Genomic DNA, 20,875 nt, shown 5'->3' with positions numbered 1-20,875 from the left:
CCCACCAATTTAAATATTACTTTTAGGTACAGCAGATTCCTAAATGATTGCAGTTGGGTAGGTTCTAAAAGGAACTTATCCAGAAAAATATACTTCCATCATCTTTTGTAGGTTTATGTTCCAGGGCTGAGGAACCGTTGATGCAATTTTCAGGTCTCAGAGAAACCTACTAAAACTACTTTATTTGGGGGTTTGGGGAGCCCCTGATAAAACCAATTATTTAGGGTCGTTGGAGGTACATTGATAACCAGCAAAAAGAATGTTCACACTTACCTAGCTAGACTATGAAAAATAAAATTCATATAAGTCATGCAGTTGGCTCTACCAAGTGTAGTTGGGCCTGGAACTTTGCAGTCATCACCAAATAGGAGATAATTTAATAGCAGCTCGGAGAACCCCCTGGCAACTTCTGGAGGAACCCTGGTTTAAAATGGCTTCTCTATAATATGTAAAGCATTTAATGTCTACAGGTGCACTAAAATAAGTTCTCCATCCCTGGTCCAAAGTAAATCAGCTTTTCAGACTGCATTTCTGATCTTCTAAAAGGTAAAAAAAAGGGAATTTAAAACATTACTTTGGGCAGGGAAAGGAGCCAAGCAATCAATTTTACATTTTTTAATACTTGTCAGTGACTGCCCGGCCGTCCAAATATTAAAAGACAGGATCAAGACAGAGCTCTTGGCAACCGAACTAGATCTGAATAAACATTAGCAGTCATTTACTACCTGGAAAGAATCCTGGAGCACAAAGTGTCCCTCTATGTTCCTCTGCGTATAATTGTATGAATCCTGAATTATAAATAGGAAGCTCAGTGGCATGGAAATGCTGACTGCGCTGGTTCAAACATCACTTGAATTTTCAACCTCCTCATAGTTTAGTGACCTCACCTTCAGTAATTTCAATTATTCATTTTTTTTTTCTTTCTATAAATCTATAAAAAATTCATAAACTTAAGGGCCAGCTTTATTACAGACATCAAGGTTGTGTTCTGTTTTGTTTTTAGATTCATTTGGTGCATGCCATGCCGTGAAAAAATCAGAGGGGACCAGGAAAATGAGGATGTTCAAATTCTGAGCAGGTTCCTCTTTATTCTACAGATACTGTAAATGGGTGAGGGCACCTCCTGATCTGCAGCATGCACTTGAAGCTGAACTCCAGGCAGATAGACAAGACACATTAACATAGCTATGTATTCATTAATAAATCATTTAGTGTTTTTTAAAATGCATCAAGTGTAAGTAATTGAATATGACTTAGTATCAACATCTTGCAAATCTCAATACAGCAACACTGAGGGGGCAAGACTGGGAGCCAATCAAATGTGCAAATGTTCTGACAGCACATTCTGATAGGAGAGAACAGGGTGAGTAAAGGATGACCTCATTTCATTGCTGCTCATGTAATGCCCAATCAGCAGGTAGGTATTGAATAAAGAATGGACATCACTTTTTATCTTCTACAAACTAGAACAGAAAATATGGTGTCATCCATGTAGCTGTGCTGTGTGTAAGGGCTGTTTACATTTCTGAACTGGATAGACATTAATACATATTCTTTGTCAGGCATAACTGTCCCTTTTTTCATTTCATCCAGGTCATTTGCTGTTTGGATGGAGTTTAGCTATAATGATGTTTAATTATTTTACAAATGGGGTAGTACTATCTGTACTATATGACACACACAGTAAACACTGATAGTCATGTTTTTCTGGTCATTAAAGGATGCATAAAGCTTAACAATAAAAATTCTTCTTTTGTTCTGTATAAAATTACGTTTTGCTCATGTAAGAAACACAGTGAGTTCAAACAACACCTCCATATGTTATGTAAGTGACATAAGGGTGAGGTATTCTGTAGTCCTATCATACCTCCCCACATAGGTAAGTTAGTGACCACACTTTTCAGGGCAGCCTTGACTCTGCAATTTTTAACTTAACTGAAACAAATAATTACAGATTTATTGGTGTTGGTTAGCTTGATACTTTGTATTGTTTTGCATACAAGCCTGCCCAGTTTTGGTGCAGAAACACTCAGGAATTCTTCAGCTGCCTTTCAAAGGCAATGTCTAGTTCCCTGGTATATTGCTGAACCTTAAAGGTGAAAGAGGCTGCACCCCTAGCCTTGTCACCCTAGTACAGGAAGTGTGTTACTGACAAGGTCATCAGGTGAAAAGAAAGAAAAAAAACAATTCAGCCATCTGTTTCAGGATTGGTAAACTGCATGACATTCATTATTTGGTATTTAGTATATTGCATTTTAAGCCAATTTATTACAATTCTATTATAACAGATAAACGAAAGGAAAGTGATAGGAACTTAATTCTATGCAGAATGTAATATGAACAAGCTGCTGGTAAATAAATGGATGCAGAGTTATGCAGCAAACCAAACCTTCAGAACTCGAAGAGTAGTATTATGTTCTGTGCACTGTGCAGGGATGAGCTGATGTTTCTGAAAGTAGTCTATATAAGATATTATGTCACAAAACAATTTATCAACATCCTGCAGGATGTTTTATAACTGTAAATAGCTACAGTGTATTTATTACCAAAATAGCCACTTTTGCTATGACCTAGTCCAATCTTGCTTCACCAGAACTTCTCTGAGCAGACACTCATCACCAATAGATTTAGGAAGAGGACAAGGCCAGCTAGCTGGTTCTATTAATGAAATGACTAAATATTTAGATTATGCAAAGCAAGCACAGGTTCTTTTTAATTTTGTCTGCAGTAGCATATGGCCACTTTCATTTAGGAGTTATTATCCATAACTCGTTCTGAATGGCATGCCAATGACCTGTAACAAATATGCAGCTGTTTGAAGAGTGACATCATTGAATGGTATTGGTATTTCTACAGCATATAAAACATGTTTAGACAAAACTGTGCCATCAGCAATGTAGCAGAAGTTTGGTGAAGGTTTTTTTCTGTTTCTGTACCCCTGTGCACTAAGCCAGCTCCAAAAAGATATAGTTTGACCAATCTCTATATAGAGGAATATGGCTGGCCTGCACAGAGCCTTAACCACAACCCTATTAAGGATACATTGGGATGCTGACACAAGGTCTTCTTATCTAACATCATTATCTGACCTCATAAATGCTCTTTTGGCTGAATAAGCAAAACTTCCCACTGACACACTAGAAAATTTTAAGAAAAGTGTTTGCAGAAAATAGGTTGTGTGCCACAAGGGAAGAGCTAGTTGTGTTTTAATATTATGATTGTATAAAAGGGATATCCTATAAGCTCATATAGACATGATGGTCAGGTGACCACCAAATTTAGCCATATAACATAGTTAAATAAAAACTAATTACAGCCAGGCAACTACCATGAAATCAAAAATCATACATGGTGCCTCCCCCCTATACCAGTGGATGAATACTTATCTGCACATTAAATCCGTTAGCATGTTGCCACCACAATGACATATTTAAATGGTAACAGGAGTACACATATGCAATTTCTATATATGCAGCTACAGATATTAATGCTCTTTGCATTCTGATACACTGAGATTGTCAGAAATCATGCAAGTGCATTTTTTAAAAACTTGGAGGCTTGGGATGCCTTAATGGCTGCTGTTATGTTTCTGTCCTGCCAGGATCTTTTTATTATTGTCAAGGGCAAAGAACAAATAGGGGGTCATAAGCAACACATGAGCAATATTTATTATTGGTATATTGTCAGGTTGCATATACAAAAATACATATTACTTTTTTTCACTTTTTTTTGTTTTCAACAAAGTGCTGTGCTTGCAGTACTAGGAGAGACAGACTTTGTCCATTGCACTAATGTCCCCTCAATGTTGCTCTTATTAACAGCACTCTTGTTCTTTGGGCAGCTCTGTTGATTGCAGTAGTGTTCTTAGGGGGCAGTTAGGGCTACATTAGAGCTGGGCCATTGCTTTGTTTGTAAAGCAATAGTCTGACTCTCCTTGTGCTGGCATTTTAACCCTTGCTGCAGTTTTTTTTTTAAGTAAAAGAAAATTAGATTTATTGCTGCATACGCAGCCTAACTGCTTCACAGTAATAAATCACAAGGGTATATTTGGACTTTAAACCAAAAAAGCTGTATTTTAGCTTATTGCTAAGAGCCCCCAAAAAATGATATCAGCTTCTTTTTTATCCAATATCAATGCTGGCTGTACCAGCATGTCCAAAAAACAAAATGACACCTTCAGAAATCCTGCTTAGGCGCTTGCTCCTCTCCCTCATGTCATCATCCAGTGGATTAAAATCAAAATGTATTATCGTTCTCCAGACACTCGCAGTTATCGCCTAAGCCAGTTTCAAGTTAAAGAATTATCATACTTAATACTGACACGTGAAGGCTGTGAAGCTAGATTGGATGTTTACCATTGAGGGAATATCGCTTGCCATTTAAATGTGCTGTGTAAATCAGCAGTAGCTTAAACCCATTATAAAACTTATTAATAAGCAGAAATTGCTGCTGTGCATAGGATTGTCCCCGACTGTCCCCAGCTACACACATAGCTTCATCAACAATCTAAGCACATCAGGTTATATAATGGCTGTGCCCTGTCTTTGTTATGCAGCCCAGACAATCCTTGGTTTTGTCAATGTATCACATACTTTTTAGCTGCTTTATTGTAAGGCTGTGTACACACTTTTGTTGCTGGAAAGGATCTTTCACGACCCTTTCCAATGACAAAAGACTGAAAGATGCATGGACAAGCTCTGTACATATAGCACCATTCTGCTCTATGGGGAGGGGGGAGAACGATGGAGTGCACCCCGCTTCTCTCTCTCCCCTTCACTTGTATTGCAGTCGTTCGTCGTTCATGAATCCCTCAAGGCGGATCCATAAACAACGTCGGACGGCCACTGTACACATGTAAGATTCTCATCTGAAACGATGATCGGACCAGAATTATCAATTATTTCACACAGGCTTGGTACCAGCCTCACATTGCCCTATGAAGCATAGACAGCATGCACCTATGTTGGAGCTTTTTCCTCTGTTATTATTATTATTATTATTACACAGTATTTATATAGCGCCATCATTTTACGTAGCGCTGCACAAAGTCCATAGTCATGTCACTAGCTCCTCAAAGGAGCTCACAATCTAATGTCCCTACCTCAATCATATGTCTTTTTTTTAATACAGTCTAAGGTCAGTTTTGGGAGGCAGCCATTTAACCAGTTTTGACAGCAGTAAAGAGTACCTGTTACAGGTAAATGCATGCAGCAGAGTTAAAAATACTATATTTTACTAAGCATAATTTAGATGCAAAGACTAGCTCAGATAATGGATCTAATTGGCATTTTACAGAATAGTCTGCAAACCAGGAATGCACAAATGTGTCAATTTCCCATTGTCTGCTGCAGTGTTAAGTAATGTTTTTAAGTATTTAAACATTATATTATCACTCACAGCATTTATATCTGATATTTTATTGTTAAAAAAAAATTAAATTTGCTAAATAAAAATACCTTTGTTTTTGTAGTTTTTGGACTGCAAATCTCTACACTGTAAACTACCATGATTGGTTTATATTCACAGCAGTGGCGACCTTACTTCCAAAACGGTCAAAACTTTCCATTACAAAATCAAATCTATAAGGGAAAATGTCGCTATCCCCCCAGTAGCTCTCAAGCAGCTATGGAGAGGCAGTGACAACCCCTGACAACACTGATAGGAAATGGTAATAATACAATGAAAGTGATCCTAAGGCAGTAATGAGGGATAGCAAACTTGCAGGATCAACAGGTTATTTTAGTTTACAAATAATAATTAGAAAAAAATGCTAAAGAAAGAATGTTTTGTGTACAAATATAGATTTGTAACTAAAATTCCAAAAACATTCTTAACTAAAATTCCACTTTAAGGCATGGAAGCTTATGCATGAGGAATATGAGAAAAGGAGAGAATACAATGGCTCAACTGTTGGAACATAACTAGTCTTTACATTTGGCCATAAAATAATATTATTTAAAGAAATAAATAATGCAATACATCTTACATGTTAAAAGATTCGACATTTTGTTTAGCCAGTCTTGTGATTCAGACACTACACGTAGACAGCAATGACGTGCACTGACCTCACTTTTGTTTTGTGTAGATAAGCAAAGCAACTGGGTAATGGACACATTTCAAGCCTGCTGATTGAGCAGCAAAGGATCAGTGCCTGATGGGATTATTCTACTGCTCACTCTTTTGTCTTCCCTTAGCAAGCAACAAGTGATGGATTAAGCTAGTCCACCCTCTTTTAGTATCAGTCCTAATATGTAAGGTATCAAGGAACATCAGCTTTGATTTACAAAAGGAATTTAAATTCATATTGGAGAGTGAATTATCACTTTGCATGGGATATTTCACATGCTCTGCCGACTTCAACCATCCATGTGCAAAAAAAAGTCCATTTTTTTTTTGTTTTTTTTTTTGGATTTCCTTGAATATGAGTCTCTTTGAGGTATTCTATGAGGTATTCTTTGCAAAGTAAATTTTCACTGCATTTAAAATCACTTGCTAGGTTATAATTCACTTTGACAAGTCAACAATTTATTTTAATAAATCAGCCTCATTATGTATAGTTGATTGCTACTTATACTTGCTGTATATAGAACATTTTTAACACACAGATAATAAATAGAATATACATTAGTTTCCTCTCCTCCTGTAGTCCTGCTTTAAAGATATACTCCAGGCATACAGGTAAATACCTACAGTATATAAAACATACATGCAGGTTATCATATCTGGCAGAGAATTTGTAATTCAGTTCTTTATATTATATTATAGCAATTTATACACATTTGCCATGAAGCACAATCAGGAGGGTGACACCACTTTCTCTGCAACGACAGGAAATACAGACGTTTCTACCTGCCCATCTGGAGCGCACTATAAGTCGTTCACTTTGCTCACCGTGCTCTCTATTTTTGTTATGTGCATGCCGAAGAGACTGATTAACTTTTAATATTTTCCCTCCCTCTTGCAGCGCTGCTATTAAGGAATGATTGGAAGCAATTATTAAAAACAGATTGAGGTATTTAAACCAGATGTATGTAAAATACACCTAATTATTTTTAAATCTCAATTTAACCTTCCATTTTAATTATCTAAATTTATTTCAGGTGCAGCATAAGAGTTATTTAAAAAGTCTTACATATTTTGAATAGAAATATTGCCCTTTGCTAACAGACTAGGGCATTTGCTCTTAGTGTGAAAGAAGAGGTCTGACTGCAGAGGTCTAACACATTGGGCCTGATTTATTAAAGCTCTCCATGGCTGGAGAGGATACACTTTCATCAATGAAGCTGTGTGATCCAGCAAACCTGAAATGGATCTGGGCCAGGATTCAAAACATTTGCAAACAAATAGCAAATCCATTCCAGGTTTGCTGGATCACCCAGCTTCACTGATGAAAGAGTGCTCTTTCCAGCCTAGGAGAGCTTTGTCTTCTGAGCTCCTGCTTCTTGCTGATTGGACAGCAAATGCTTTGATTTAGCTGGGGAGAGGTTTAGACCTTTGCAGAGAGACCACTTCTTCTACACAAAGACCAGGAGGTCTTCTCTGCAATGAACAGCCTTTTTTATACACACTGGGGCTGTATTGTAAAACAAAACAAACCTTTATTCTTTGCACACCATTTTTATGTGCCTGGCATGTGTTTAGCTAAAAAGTATAATTTTAATAATTAACTTTAATAAGAGACTTATATCTATACACATGAATTTGTTTTCAGTCCTGCCCTTTTATTTTCTTCTATAAACCTGGTGATCCTGCCAGGTACAGCTTCCATTGTAATTCCTTGCATATGATTATTAGCAAACAAACCATTAAGAGCATTATAGGTTTCAATGCCGAAATGCAGCAGACTCCAAAATCAATCCACTATGACCAAATATTTGGTTATCCTGACAGGCAAAACTCCTGAACTTCCTGAAAGTTTGCCTGCTATGTCCAGCCACCAGCACATAGTTATGGACCAGCAAGTCCTCCTGGGGTAGAAGGTGCAGGGTAATGGCAAGTACAGACTATTTTGGCATGCAATGGTTACTTTCAGATTAATGACAAGGCATTGGCTGCACTGCCCACCACCACAGTGACAAGAATTCTCTATTGAACACATAGTAAACAGAGGCACCTGAAAATGAGATCTGTTTTTATTTATAAACTGCAGGACTATTAAAATAAAAACAGTACATAATTTAAAGAACAGATATCTAATGGATAAGGGGTGTGGCTGGAGGCAAAAAGGCTGGGGAGGAAAGGGCTAAATCTAGGAAATGAGGTGTTCTCTGTCTGACTTGCTGCAGCTTCCAATGAACATTATAGGAAAGTCACAGTGTTCAGTCAATTCAGAGTAACTGATTTATGTAAAAGAGAAGCCTATACAAATGTATAACATTGAAAAGGTTCAATGTCAATTGATGGGACTGTGAATGGCCACCTTGGGTGATCTGGTTATAGTTTTAACTGATCTCAGTTTGAGATGATTGTACATAGAGCATTGTCCATCACATAGACCAGGCTTGGGCAAACTATGGCCTGCGGCCCGTATACGGCCCAATAGCGTTGGTTCTCCAACCCTTTGGGGGGTCCGCAACCAGACCCCGAGCAGGGTCAGGAGAAGGACCCCGCTGGGGGGGGGGGCATTGGCCAGAGCCGCGAAACACGTCCCCCGGATTTGAGCCTGCGATGGGAGAGTGGGGGGGGGGGGTTATGCCATCATGACATCACGTTCATCCCCTTATTCTCTATGAACCGCAATTTCTCTGTAAGAAAAGAAAACTGTATTTGCAAATGCAGGACTCTTGTGGCTAACTCCTTCTAAAATGTCATCACTATGGCGCAATCACAAGATACAAAAACTATACCTGTCACTATACGTGCTACCCTGTCACACATAGCTGGCCACTCACCTTCTGTGAACCTAATTTCTCAGGATCGGGAAGATGTGGGGACCTGAAAATGTAGTTGGAAGAACATGTACCCCTTGGCTGTCTGTCACATGAAATGCATTTCTCTGGAAGTATCTATTCCAGAGATTTTGGGGTACAAAGAAGGTTAGCAGCTCCCTATAACTGACAGGACGATTTGTATGGTGTCGTTTCTGCTCTTTGGTACAGGAATGGTGAGCTGGGAGCAGTATATGACCAATCAGCACTGTAAGATAGCGTTAGTTTTGTATCTTTAAATAATAAAATGAGCATCAAATGGTGTGTGCAGAAATTCTCGATTGTCATTTCCTTTATTTGGTGCATGTACGTTACCGTAACAAGAAACATTTCAATTCAATTTCATTTTACATTAAAACTATTTTAGTTTTAAACATACATCTTTAATGGGCCCACGAGTTTTATCTTAATGTCAACAGTGGCCCCCAGATAAAAAAAAGGTTGTGCACCACTGACATAGACAAAACAGGATTCTAAAGAAAATCTGTCCACAGGAAAATTTTTTCAGACGATTATCACTAGAAGAGGTGTCATCATTGAAAGATTTCACCTCTTTTTCCAGTTTTTGATAATTGCAGGATTTTAGATTTTCTATTATTTTTTGTCCCAATGAGAATGGTCACCGTATATATTAGTGATAACCTTAAGGTTTATAAGGGGAACTAAACCGTGCTATACTCACCTGTTCCTGTTTCATCGCAGGTCACCATCCTCTCTTATATTCTCTCCCTACATACAAATCTTTAGCCATTTTAATTGGCTGAGTCAGGATGACATAACTCATGCACTGACATGTGGGAATTCATTCAGTCCTGACAATGGCAGAAGAAGCCAGGGTTGACAGATATTCTGGCTACATGCAACACTCGGCATGTTTTGACAGTTCCAATGAGCAAACAGGCAGGTAAGAACAATAATGGCAGAAGGGATATCACCTGACACTTTCTGTAATATTACAACATTGCCCTGCCTGATCCAAACTTTTTAAAAGTGGAACTTTAGTTCTCCTTTATTACCTTCTCAACTTTAAAAACTTTAAAAAATGCTTTAAATAAATACTTTGTAGGAAAATAACCCAGATTGGGTAAAAGGTAGTAAAATTTTAAAAATGTCAAAATGTTATCTACCCTGTTGCTCCATTTCCCATTAATGGATAAGTGCCCCACACTATACATTTACAATGCCATCTTATAGTTCAAAGAAAATTCAGAGCCAACATGGTTATGATCACAAAAGACACTAAAGTCAGCCTGGACAGTTGGAAGAATAGATGTTTTAACTCCAGCTATGAATGGAGTTTACTGAAAGAAAATGCTTTTTCCACAAGAATAGTCTGCCCATAGACAGTCAAATGTGTCCCTGAAAGCGGTGGATGGGAAGACGTTTGTGAATCCAAAATGTTAAAAATTATTCTTATGTGATAACAAGCTCATCTAACAGCCGAAGGCAATTGCTATCACCCCCTAAGTAGGGCACAGGCAGCGTGCACTGAGAGCATCACTAGTGAACACCGAACTCTCTATGGCCACTTTGGGTTACACTGCACACACTACAACCACTTACAGAACAGTCGGTGATTTTTATTTATATGATCAGGGTCAGAAAGGATTTTCTTTTCTATTAGTGTAAACTGGAGCATGCTTCATAATATATGTTCCTTTCTTTATTTCTTTGTTTATTTTGTAAATTTGCAACAAGTTATTTTCCCTAGAAGCCACTGTCAAAAAAGAGTTACAAAACTAAACAAATAATTAATATAGAGTGGGAGCAGCATGGTTTCCTAATACTGCTCTTCATGGGCATAGCACAGGTTCTTTTTAAGCTTGCTCTAATCCTGTGTGCCCTCCGCTATGTTCAGACTGGTGGTGAGGCTGTGATGTGGTTACTACTGGGCCTACCCAATAAAGAATGAATAGGGGCATCAATGAGTGGTTCAGCATGTCTGCTCCCATCTGCTGTAAAATGTGCAATCACTGGTTCTTTGGGAAGCCGTGTGGGTAGCCAAGTCAAGGAGCCAGCTGCTGGTAGCCACATGGGAATGCCTTTTTTATCGTGAGTCTGAAGTTAGCCTTAGTATACTAAGAGCAGGTTGTAGGAAAAAATAATATTAAACACAGATTGTAAAGTTGGTGTGACTTTAGGAGAGTAGGTGACACCACAACTTCAACTCTCTATATTAGCATACAGCACAAGAGTAGTACTTAATCACAAGAATACATATCTCAACAGTTCCGAACTTTGGGTGAAGATCCTGCATTTTGCCTCAAATCGCATAGATCTGCCTCTTGTCCCCCTATGCTTCACCTTATCCTACTACCCAGTGTCACTACACTCCTGCACAGGGGGACACCCCTAAACACCATCCATGTCCCTGAGTGGGATTTTCCCCATGTTCTGGTCCTGTTGGTGACACAAGGATTAGAGAATTTAGGAGAAATCAGAGTGGTCTTGGAACAGGATGGAAAGAAGGACTGGAGCAGTGGACTTCACAGTAGGTATAGTCTGCTGCACCTGTTTCAGGTTACAACATTTTCAGGTTACAACATTGTAGTGCACAAATTATCTAAAACGTAGAGGATATGTATGAGCAGAGGCTTTGGGGAAAGAAAGTTTCTTATAGCTGCTATACAAGTATATACGGAGGCAGCTACTGTTGTTAATTGGCCCTGGCTAAGCCTATTGTTCTACAAAACATACCTTCCAAAAGATCTCATACACTTTATAAAGATTATCAACAGCATTGTTTAGTACAATGACATTATCATTGTACTAAGGATACTATCTTTTATTACTGTTTGTGTTATAACCTTCAAAATAGCAGAGTGCTAGCCACTGAGCCACCAGTTTTATAGCATGGCCTAATGTCACCTTAAAGCGGAGCATAACCCTGCTGTACTTACCTGTCCCTGTTGCAGGGTGCCCCATCTTCTGTCAAATGCATGGGAAACCAGAATTGCAAGGTTTTTGACGGTGCCATGGAGCTATCAGGCAGGTAAGAATCTTTTTTGCAGAAGGGACATAGCCTGTCCATTTTTGCAGTAATACCCTGCTTGATCCAAAGTTTTTTTTAGAAGTGGCTTTAGTTCTAAGGATAACACTTAAACATATTCTCCTAATTTTTGCAGTTTATTTGAATGATTTGTATGTGTTGTCATGAATGGCCCTGAATATTTTATATCCTAAATTTAGAATGTTACAGTCATCTTAGGTTGGTTAGGACTGGTTGTTAGAACATTTTAGCATAAAAAACAATAAAACAGTAAATACAGCACATATAACATTTCTATTAGGTGATTATTTTCTACAACAGATTTCTAAAACAAGTAACATTAAATATGTATATCTTTCTATTATTTAGTATTATTGCCTTAGATGTTTCTGTTTTTCAAGTCTTGCTGTGTATGTTGTACCATTATACGAATAATATTTAAACTGAAGATCAGAGCTAAGCACAGTATACATTTTACATGAAAAGTAACAATACCAGGGTCTTGATATAGGCCTCAAATGACTCTGTATCATAAAACTATTGTATGCAATATTAAATAAAAAAAATCAGGCATATGTAAAAAGGGGAGTATTATAAATCTAATCCAGGATTTTTAGTACCTAGGGCTCCTGCTGATGCATGAATGAAGCATCATAGGATATGTCAGATCCATTGCACATTGGTTCTATAGAAGCTCAGACTTCTGTAGTGGAAGAATCTGCCCTCCTGAGCACAAATGAATGCCTGCCATCATTTTATTATCATGTTGTGCTGATATAAAGCCCTTTCCCTACCCACTATACCCTTTCATCACTCTTATTCCCAGCTGTGTTGTGACTGGTCCAAAAATGTGTAGCATTGTCTGAAATATATGGAATGTTTCTCCTGCTTACAGGAATAAAGAAGCCAGATTATCAGTGGCTGCTCTTGAGATTTTCCCATGCTGGTACTAAATAGTAATCAAGCTGAGATGAAATGCTGCAAAGAAATGGACAGTACAGGCAGCAATACTATAGTAAACAGTGATAGTCTTTCTTATACCCTGGCCAGGCCTGATCATGGTTAGTGGCTCCTGTTGCATGCAAGGTAAGTTTTACCCTGACCGGAGCCACGCAACCCTTCCAATTATCGGCAATTATCAGCTGTTGGTGGGTTCCTTGCCCAGCAACAGCCAGCCAGTTCTACCTAGAGACTCCCCCCTATAAAAAGGCTCACTGCACTGACTTAACCCCACAATGACTGCCCAGTGTGAACTAAATCTACCAGGTACTGAGCTGCAACATTGAGCCCTGCAGACCTGGCACCTCTAGACTCAAGATTGTGGCTTTCAAATACTTAGCTCGATTGTACAAATGGGGGTATAGGAAGGAGTAGGCACTGTGGGGTGCTAGGCCAAAACTTGTAGGTACCCAAGCACCCCTAACGTGGTGCCATCCCTGCAGATTGTACATTTAATAAACTCCACAAATTTTTAGCCAGTACCAATTTTGAAAACCTGGTACCAGTGACCTGTACACACAAAACTATAATCATTTATTAAAGACACAAATGGAAGTGCTGCTCATAGTATGTGTTTTGCAGGTAAACAATGAAAAATGGAAAGCGGTGGCTGTTTTGGGCGATATAAAACCCAATATGTACTAGCAGGTGTTCTTGCAATACTGCTGATTGTGAATACACACAGGTGGTGGCAATTGAATCCTTACCTTAATCACAGATACGTTTGGGGTTAGATGGATTGTCATTAGGGGACTTTCATATCTAATTGTTCTACTCATAGGCTAGACCTGAATCATTTATTTGGAGCATCATTATTTTACCATGACCTTTCTTTATCATCATGATGTAATCAGTAATCACCAACACACCATATGACTCAGTGCTAGCAATTGTATATTTTGCTCAGTCCATTTTGAAACAAAGCCATGGTTTGCCTATAAATCACAAATTAATGACTCTGCAGTATTATCTCATCCCCAGCCTTTATTACCTGTGCCGTATAAAGTTAAACTGCTTTGAAAGTGCAGCACTGCCTATGAAATATTCCCATCAGCCTTTGCTTCCTTTATATCTCACTTGCGCTTTTACATAATGCAACATTCGCTGCAATGACTTAAGCTTTAAGTTAGGGTCTTTCTATATCATTTTGCCAAATAAAAAATATCCCTGTACAATGATGTGTAGGAAGCATATTGGTGACATATTGCAAATGCAGCACCAATTCCTATATATTTGTCTATTGGCAACAACAGGACTTTTTTCCCCATCAGCCCTCACTGTTCATTCATTTTACAGTGCACCCAGCCCATATAAAGCATGCCAGCTAGCCTGTACTGTTTCCATGGCAACCAACAATGTGGAAATGGCACCCTTCCCCCTATCTATCCCTTACTGCTGCTTTAGGGATGCTGTTTTTACTCTGATTACACCCCTCCTCCTTCCACCAACTGTACACAAATCCCATATTCTCTACTGGCACATACACAGTGGGCACTGAACACACTGATCCATATCATGTACCACACCATGTGAGAGTCACACATCCACAAGTTGCTACCATGCATTTATTACACCTGTCATAGAAGCAGCAATGAATTAGCTTTGTTATCCATTCTCCATATTGTAATAAATGGTGGGATTAACCAGATTTGCCAAAATGTGCATACCCATTCAAGCACATTGTCGTGTGGTGCCAGCTTTATAGGTGCATCAATCTCCGGCATCGCCGTCCGGAGTCATTGTAATGTAAGCAGCCTTGTTTGCACCCAACCATAAAAAATGAATATTAGTTATTCAAGGCACACACTCACACAAGCATGCTGAACCTGCATGGCACACAAAGAGAAAAAAAAAACCATGGCAGAGAAGGTGTGCACCACATCCATCCATTTATCCATCTATCTATCTATCTATCTTATCCATCCATCTATACATCCATCCATACATCTATCTATTCATCAATCCATCCCTCTATCTATTCATCCATCCATCCATCCATCCAATCTATCCATCTATCTATCCATCCATCTATCCATCCATCCATCCATCCATCCATCTATATATCTTTCTGCTAGAAAAAAAACATGGTTAGGTAGACAGCGCCAGATGCAACTTAAGACAGTTGTCTGATCATACATAAGACAGGGAATTTACAAGTGTGATCTAATCTTCTTACAATCTATAGGTTGAAGCACACAAATAGCTGGAGCACTGGCTTGTGAACTGACTGCTGAATTGGATTTTAGGCACAAAGAGGTGCACAGCCAGTGTCAGTTTAAGAATCATGTTGCTCTGCATGCACTGACATAGGTGGTAATATTTGCAGTAAATTCATACTTTTGACTGTATAACTCATCCTATACGACATATCACACCACAATTATCACACGTTACAATAAAACAGAATACAGCACCTTACCTTTCTCATAGAAAATGTATAAAGTATAAAATCCAATATTGTTGCACGTATCTTGAATTGCCAATGAACAGTATCCATGCAAAAATATAGAAAATTGGAGAGAAAAAAATCTGTTGCTTTTTGTGTCTTTTTTTGTATTTTCTTTTTTTCTTTTTCTTTTTTTTTGCTTAGTCAGTAGTCAGTTTGATACAAAAGAAACAGACAATAAAAATTATGCACTTGTTTTAAAAAATGAAATTCTTCTATGCTTACAAAAAAGACAGTGGAAAAAAATTAGACCTAATGTCTATGTGATGCCATTGGATAAAACAGCCTTCCTCTTTCCCTAACCAACGCCGGTATTGGCTGCAAATGTCAAGGGGTGTCTTTTTTTTCGTAAGCCCACCTCATTCTTTTCTGTTTCCAATAGATCTCTGCCTTTCCAGTAAAGATTGCATTAAGAAGCAGTCAATTCTCCACCTCTGGTTGGTTTTTGCAGGGAGGATGTAGAGAATTGGCAGCTGGATTAACCTTTCTTGGGCCAAGGTGTTGTGCTGCATGCATGCGGATGTTGTTGTATACATCCAACATCTCAGCTTTAGTCTCCAGATGTAAATGCTCTCTTTTTCCCTTCCTCTAATCTGCTAACTCTTCACCACCCACTTTATCTGTCAACTGTCAGGAGAATAGTAGCAGGGTTGGTCCTGTTGGAATATTGATTCAGGGGGTGAACAGCTTGTAGCCTGGAGTAATCTCCCATACCAAGCCTATGTGACTCAATGACACAGATAACAGGGAATGCAGCCCTAATATGACAGAGGAGAACAATGTAACCAGGTGGGGATGTGACACATCCACCAGGGAGGGGGGCTGATGATCACACACTTTGCAATGCATAATTACACTACATGCACCCTAAGGTAAGAGAAAGCAACTTGCCACTGCAGCATTATAGTATTACGTGAAGCGTGAATTAGCAGATTGCTAGCCCCTGTAGGCAAGGTCAGCCCTTTGCCATATGTCCTTATCGAGATGCCTATACCTCAATGTCTTCTCACTGCATCATGTGCACTGGCCTAGTCCGTTATCGTATTTTATTTCTTTCTTTTTAACTATACATAGAAAATGAAAAGCCTGATAATGAACCACAGTCAAAACCCAGAGTAACCAATCAGAGTTCACTTTATATTAGATCACAGGAAATATAATAATGATACGTCGTAGGGATTTTATAAAATGCTCTAAACCTTTGCAGTAAAAAATAAGAATAAAGTGTATTTATTACACCCTGACACTAATAAACCCAACAGGGCTGTTCACATAACATAGTGAATTAATACCTTGCAAGGGGTAATTCATGTAGCTTAGTGAATGGGGTGATAGTTTACTTTGTAAAGAATACCTAGCCATGTGCAAGGAACTCTAAAATATGCATATGATAGGATAATTTGTCAGCAGAGCTTCATCTAACTCGCTAAGTTAAGTCCCTTGCAAGGATATAATTCACTTTGCTATGTGAACAGTTGACATTGCTTTAGCAAATCAACTCCCATATGGTCCAATCAAGATATAAATATTTGTTATAAATTAGTATGACATGTATTTTTTGTAATCATTCGTAATTTCAAATTATATTTCAATTTGTGAGCATTATGCAAGCAGTTCAAATGTCTCTTCCCTGTGTGGCAAATCAAGGGAGTGTCAGATAACAGTGGCCCAAGATAAATGGTCATGCTTATCTCTGGCATGTGTATAGTGATCATTGTCAATCTGCAATGATGAACTGATGAATGACTGATTGGAAGGGACTGCTGTGCACTACTTTGGAGAAGAGCACAGTGGGGTGCTGCGTAGTCCCCCTCCCTTGTCCACAGAACAGAATGGTGCTGTGTGTACAGAGCTTGTTCATTTGTCTGTCACTGAAACACATGTATTGTTCCACTACCTATCTTAAAAATTGAAGGGGGGGGGGGGGTTATTTTAATTTTGCGTTATTGAGGGAAGCCAAGCAAATAAATATTTTTGCCCCATGGCTAACTGTATACCCAGAATCACCGATCTATGGTACAGCCTAATATTGAAGAGCCATTTATCCCAAACTGCACACAGCTGTTTCAGCCATGTTGGCAATCATCAGTACAGTGCATGGGCTTCTATGGATTGAAGTATTATGAATAGAAGCTTAGCACAGCAGAACCTTCTTGGAATAGATCCTATTCCTTCACTATGTCAAAAATTAGGGAAATCTTTAAGGATTTGGAAGCCCTAAATGTACATGACAATGCTCCTTAAATGCAAGTTCAGTAATCCTGCACAATGATAACGCTTCACTGCATGCAGTGCTGTCTGTGGTTTAATATATATATTACATCTTATATAACATTAGAAAGTTCACTGTTCATCTGATGTTCATTGGAAAATTTGGTTCAATGAACCTAAACCTGCAGCAGGTTGGATATCTTCCAAACACACTGCTAAGAATGGCTCCTAATGACATAAATTACGTCTTAAGTGAAGAAGCCAAACATTAAAGCAGACATCTAACAAAAGATGTTTAGTGAAAATAATAGATCCTGTTAGACCGAGACAACTGATTTTCCTGCAGCAGCTATTCAGTTGTTTGTGCCTAGTTTGATGCAATATTTTTATTGAAGAGATGGAAATGCAATTATAATGGGTTTATATTTTTATTTTTATTTTACTACCCTTTTGTCTTATTATATTATGAATAACCATTTACATTACAATGTCTCTTCTACGTTGAACCAGAACAATGCTTATGCAGAACTTTCCTTAATGGCAGTCCCTCCAGCAGTGCAAGCCTGCCAGCAGGAAAAAACAAAGGGGCACATTCATATGTGAGCATGTTAAATGAATGATAGGGCTATAATATTGTTATAGATAGAGCTATTTGGAGTTCTGTTCACAATATGTTTTTTTAAAAAGTCTTGTATGCTCCACTTTTAGCATGTTTAGCAGTAGATTTCACAGGTCTGAATGTAATAATTCTGCACACATCTGAAGATGACTCCCCACTAAGGTATAAAATATACATGTGACAATGCATGGAAATTGTACTGTAACACATCTAAAACATTAACACATAAAGCATTTGACTCTTTAAAATGCTTACTGAAAGCTTTTCAGGTATGGATGAGTCTAAATATGCAGTGTAAATATCTATGTACCTGAGACTTGCTTTTATGTGCGTCATTTGGAACAAAATATTGTCCGATTTTCTTGCATTAACCCGTTGCTCATTTTATTAGGGGTATGAATGCTGCTTAACAAATTGCTGTATATACTTAAATATAAACCAATCTGAATATAAAAGAATGAAGACAAGGCTGGGGGATCTTAATAGGCAAGATTTTTGTGTTAATGATTAAATTGCTTCTCCAAAATACAATATATAAATCATTCAAGAACCTTAATGTTGTAAGTGATCTTATAGTGAGGCCATCAAAAGGTGGCACTATATAGTTAACAACCAATCATAGATTATAAACAGCAGTACAGAAATCCAGATAAAAACCTGGAAATTTGTGGTGAGCAAACGTTCCAGAGAATATCCGACACGTTTTGCCTGCTAGGGGCTTCCTTAGGGGTATTGAAACGTTTGGTGGTACACTGTAGTATACTGTAGGCAATAATTTTATTAAACATAATATTAGTACAGGTAAAGTACAGTAATATAACAGCTCATTTCATAATTATGCTGTTGAATCAAAGATGTTGAATGATTTATATATTGTATTTTGGAGAAGCAATTTATTCATAATACAAAAATCTTGCCTTTTAAGACCCCGCTGCCTTGTCTTCATTGTTTTATAGTTCTACAATTTGGGGTTGGCAAGTACTCCTATGTTTAATTTATTGGGGGATACCTTTTGTACTTTTCCTTGTTTTGCGGCCAAACAATCTGAATATAAACTGAAGTATTTACTGTATTTTATCTTAGAATAAAGGAACCTGTTTTGGCTTGGGTATAAACTTAGGACACAAGTGTGTCCATCATAACATTTAAAACAGTAATCATTAGAAATGCCCAAAAATATAAATACATCCATGGAGTTTAATTTTTTAAAACTTTTAATTAAAAAGGGTAAACATTTATAATAATAAGGGCTCAGTTTATATATATTTTCCCGTTTATAGGTTATTAAATTTTTATATTTTAGTTTATGATGGTTCACTTGCTGTTAAATGATTGTGCATTATGGTTGGCCAACAGTGTCATTTCTCTGAAGACAAGGGTTTGTTACACACTTTACATGAAGATATAGTGCCATCTCCTGGTGGGAACAGAGTATGAACTGCTTATTTTTCTATTGACATTTTTAAAACAAAGGGATCATGGTAATACCTTGGTATTGCCATGGTACAGTTTTGACTTGACTTGGTACAGTTTTTTATATCCTTTCCAACATCAGATGACGTCAGAACAAATAATTACATGTAATATTGTTTCTTAAAAATATATCTCACTTTAGAATACAGAAAAACTCATGCAGGTCCAATTACATATAATGAATTGCAGTTTGTATTTGTCCACATATATTATCTTCCAAAAAAACATTAAAGCCAAGTTAAAACTAAGCCTCAGTGCAAGAGAATATTGTTCTCAAACCCAGCATTCAGCTTTAATATGAATGCTTTTTTTTTTGAGCTGTGATTGTCACATAGGCCCGACCCCAACCCGATTTCTGCCATTTTTCATCACCACTCATACAATTCCTACATCTGTACTTTATTTTAAGCTTTGAACAAGGTGGTTGTTAACAGAACCCTCCAGGATAGACAGAGGTAAATAGGTCCTTAAATCATTGACTGAAACAAATGTAAATCTCAGGTAAAATAGTGATGTATTTTTATATCTCTTCTTCCTTGCTAAAAGGGGAACACTTATAGTGCAAACATCCATTGCAGATATTTCCTTCTGTCGCGTCTGTTTTTTTATACAGTGGCTGATTCACCTGAAGTGAATATTGGTGATTGGTACACTGCTTTGTGTCCCTGTTCCTTTATGTATACCCACCATGTGTCATTGGATTCTGCCATTGAATTTATTAGGGTAAATCAAAAAGTGAATCTAATTCCAATAACAAAAATGTAATTCACTAAAGTGTGGCAGTCCTTATACGTGATGGCTGATTAGTTTATATATTTTCATCCTTTTTTTCCTTTATTGTCACCTAGTGATCCTGCCAATAATATATGTTCTGCTTAGTAATGTGTACCTTTTTTCTGCATTGCAGTCTTGGTTATCACACACGCTATGAATATGTCTACCTGTTTATGTCCATTACATGGTGGATTCATAGGAATATATACTTTTTTCAGCTCATAGAAAGTGGCAACAACACTGATATTCTGGCAAGATGAACAGGGATTTTCTATATTTTCTGAAAATGTATGGAGCCAGAAAAATAGAAACTAATACAGCCACCACATATAAGGACTGGTGACTTGTAGAACATTATATTCTTTTCTTTTTAGTATTTTAAATATATCATTCTGTTATTACAGTATACATTTACAAGACCAGGCCATCAATACAAA

General features: G+C 37.7%; 1 protein-coding gene across 2 annotated transcripts in view; it reads right to left on the bottom strand.

Moving 5' to 3' along the window:
* Nucleotides 1-15,903, bottom strand: part of SHISA7 (shisa family member 7) — a 92,763-nt gene extending 76,860 nt beyond the window's left edge. For both annotated transcript variants that reach the window (XM_072426295.1, XM_072426294.1), the window contains exon 1: nucleotides 15,335-15,903. The gene's annotated coding sequence lies outside the window, so the exon portion shown is untranslated. The remainder of the gene's footprint in view (nucleotides 1-15,334) is intronic.
* Between the last annotated feature and the right edge of the window lie 4,972 nt (nucleotides 15,904-20,875).

This window comes from Pyxicephalus adspersus, chromosome 11 (assembly GCF_032062135.1).
Source record: "Pyxicephalus adspersus chromosome 11, UCB_Pads_2.0, whole genome shotgun sequence".
Lineage (NCBI taxonomy): Eukaryota > Metazoa > Chordata > Amphibia > Anura > Pyxicephalidae > Pyxicephalus > Pyxicephalus adspersus.
The sequence above is the reverse complement of the archived record's forward strand: the minus strand, read 5'-3'. Positions and strand labels throughout refer to the sequence as shown.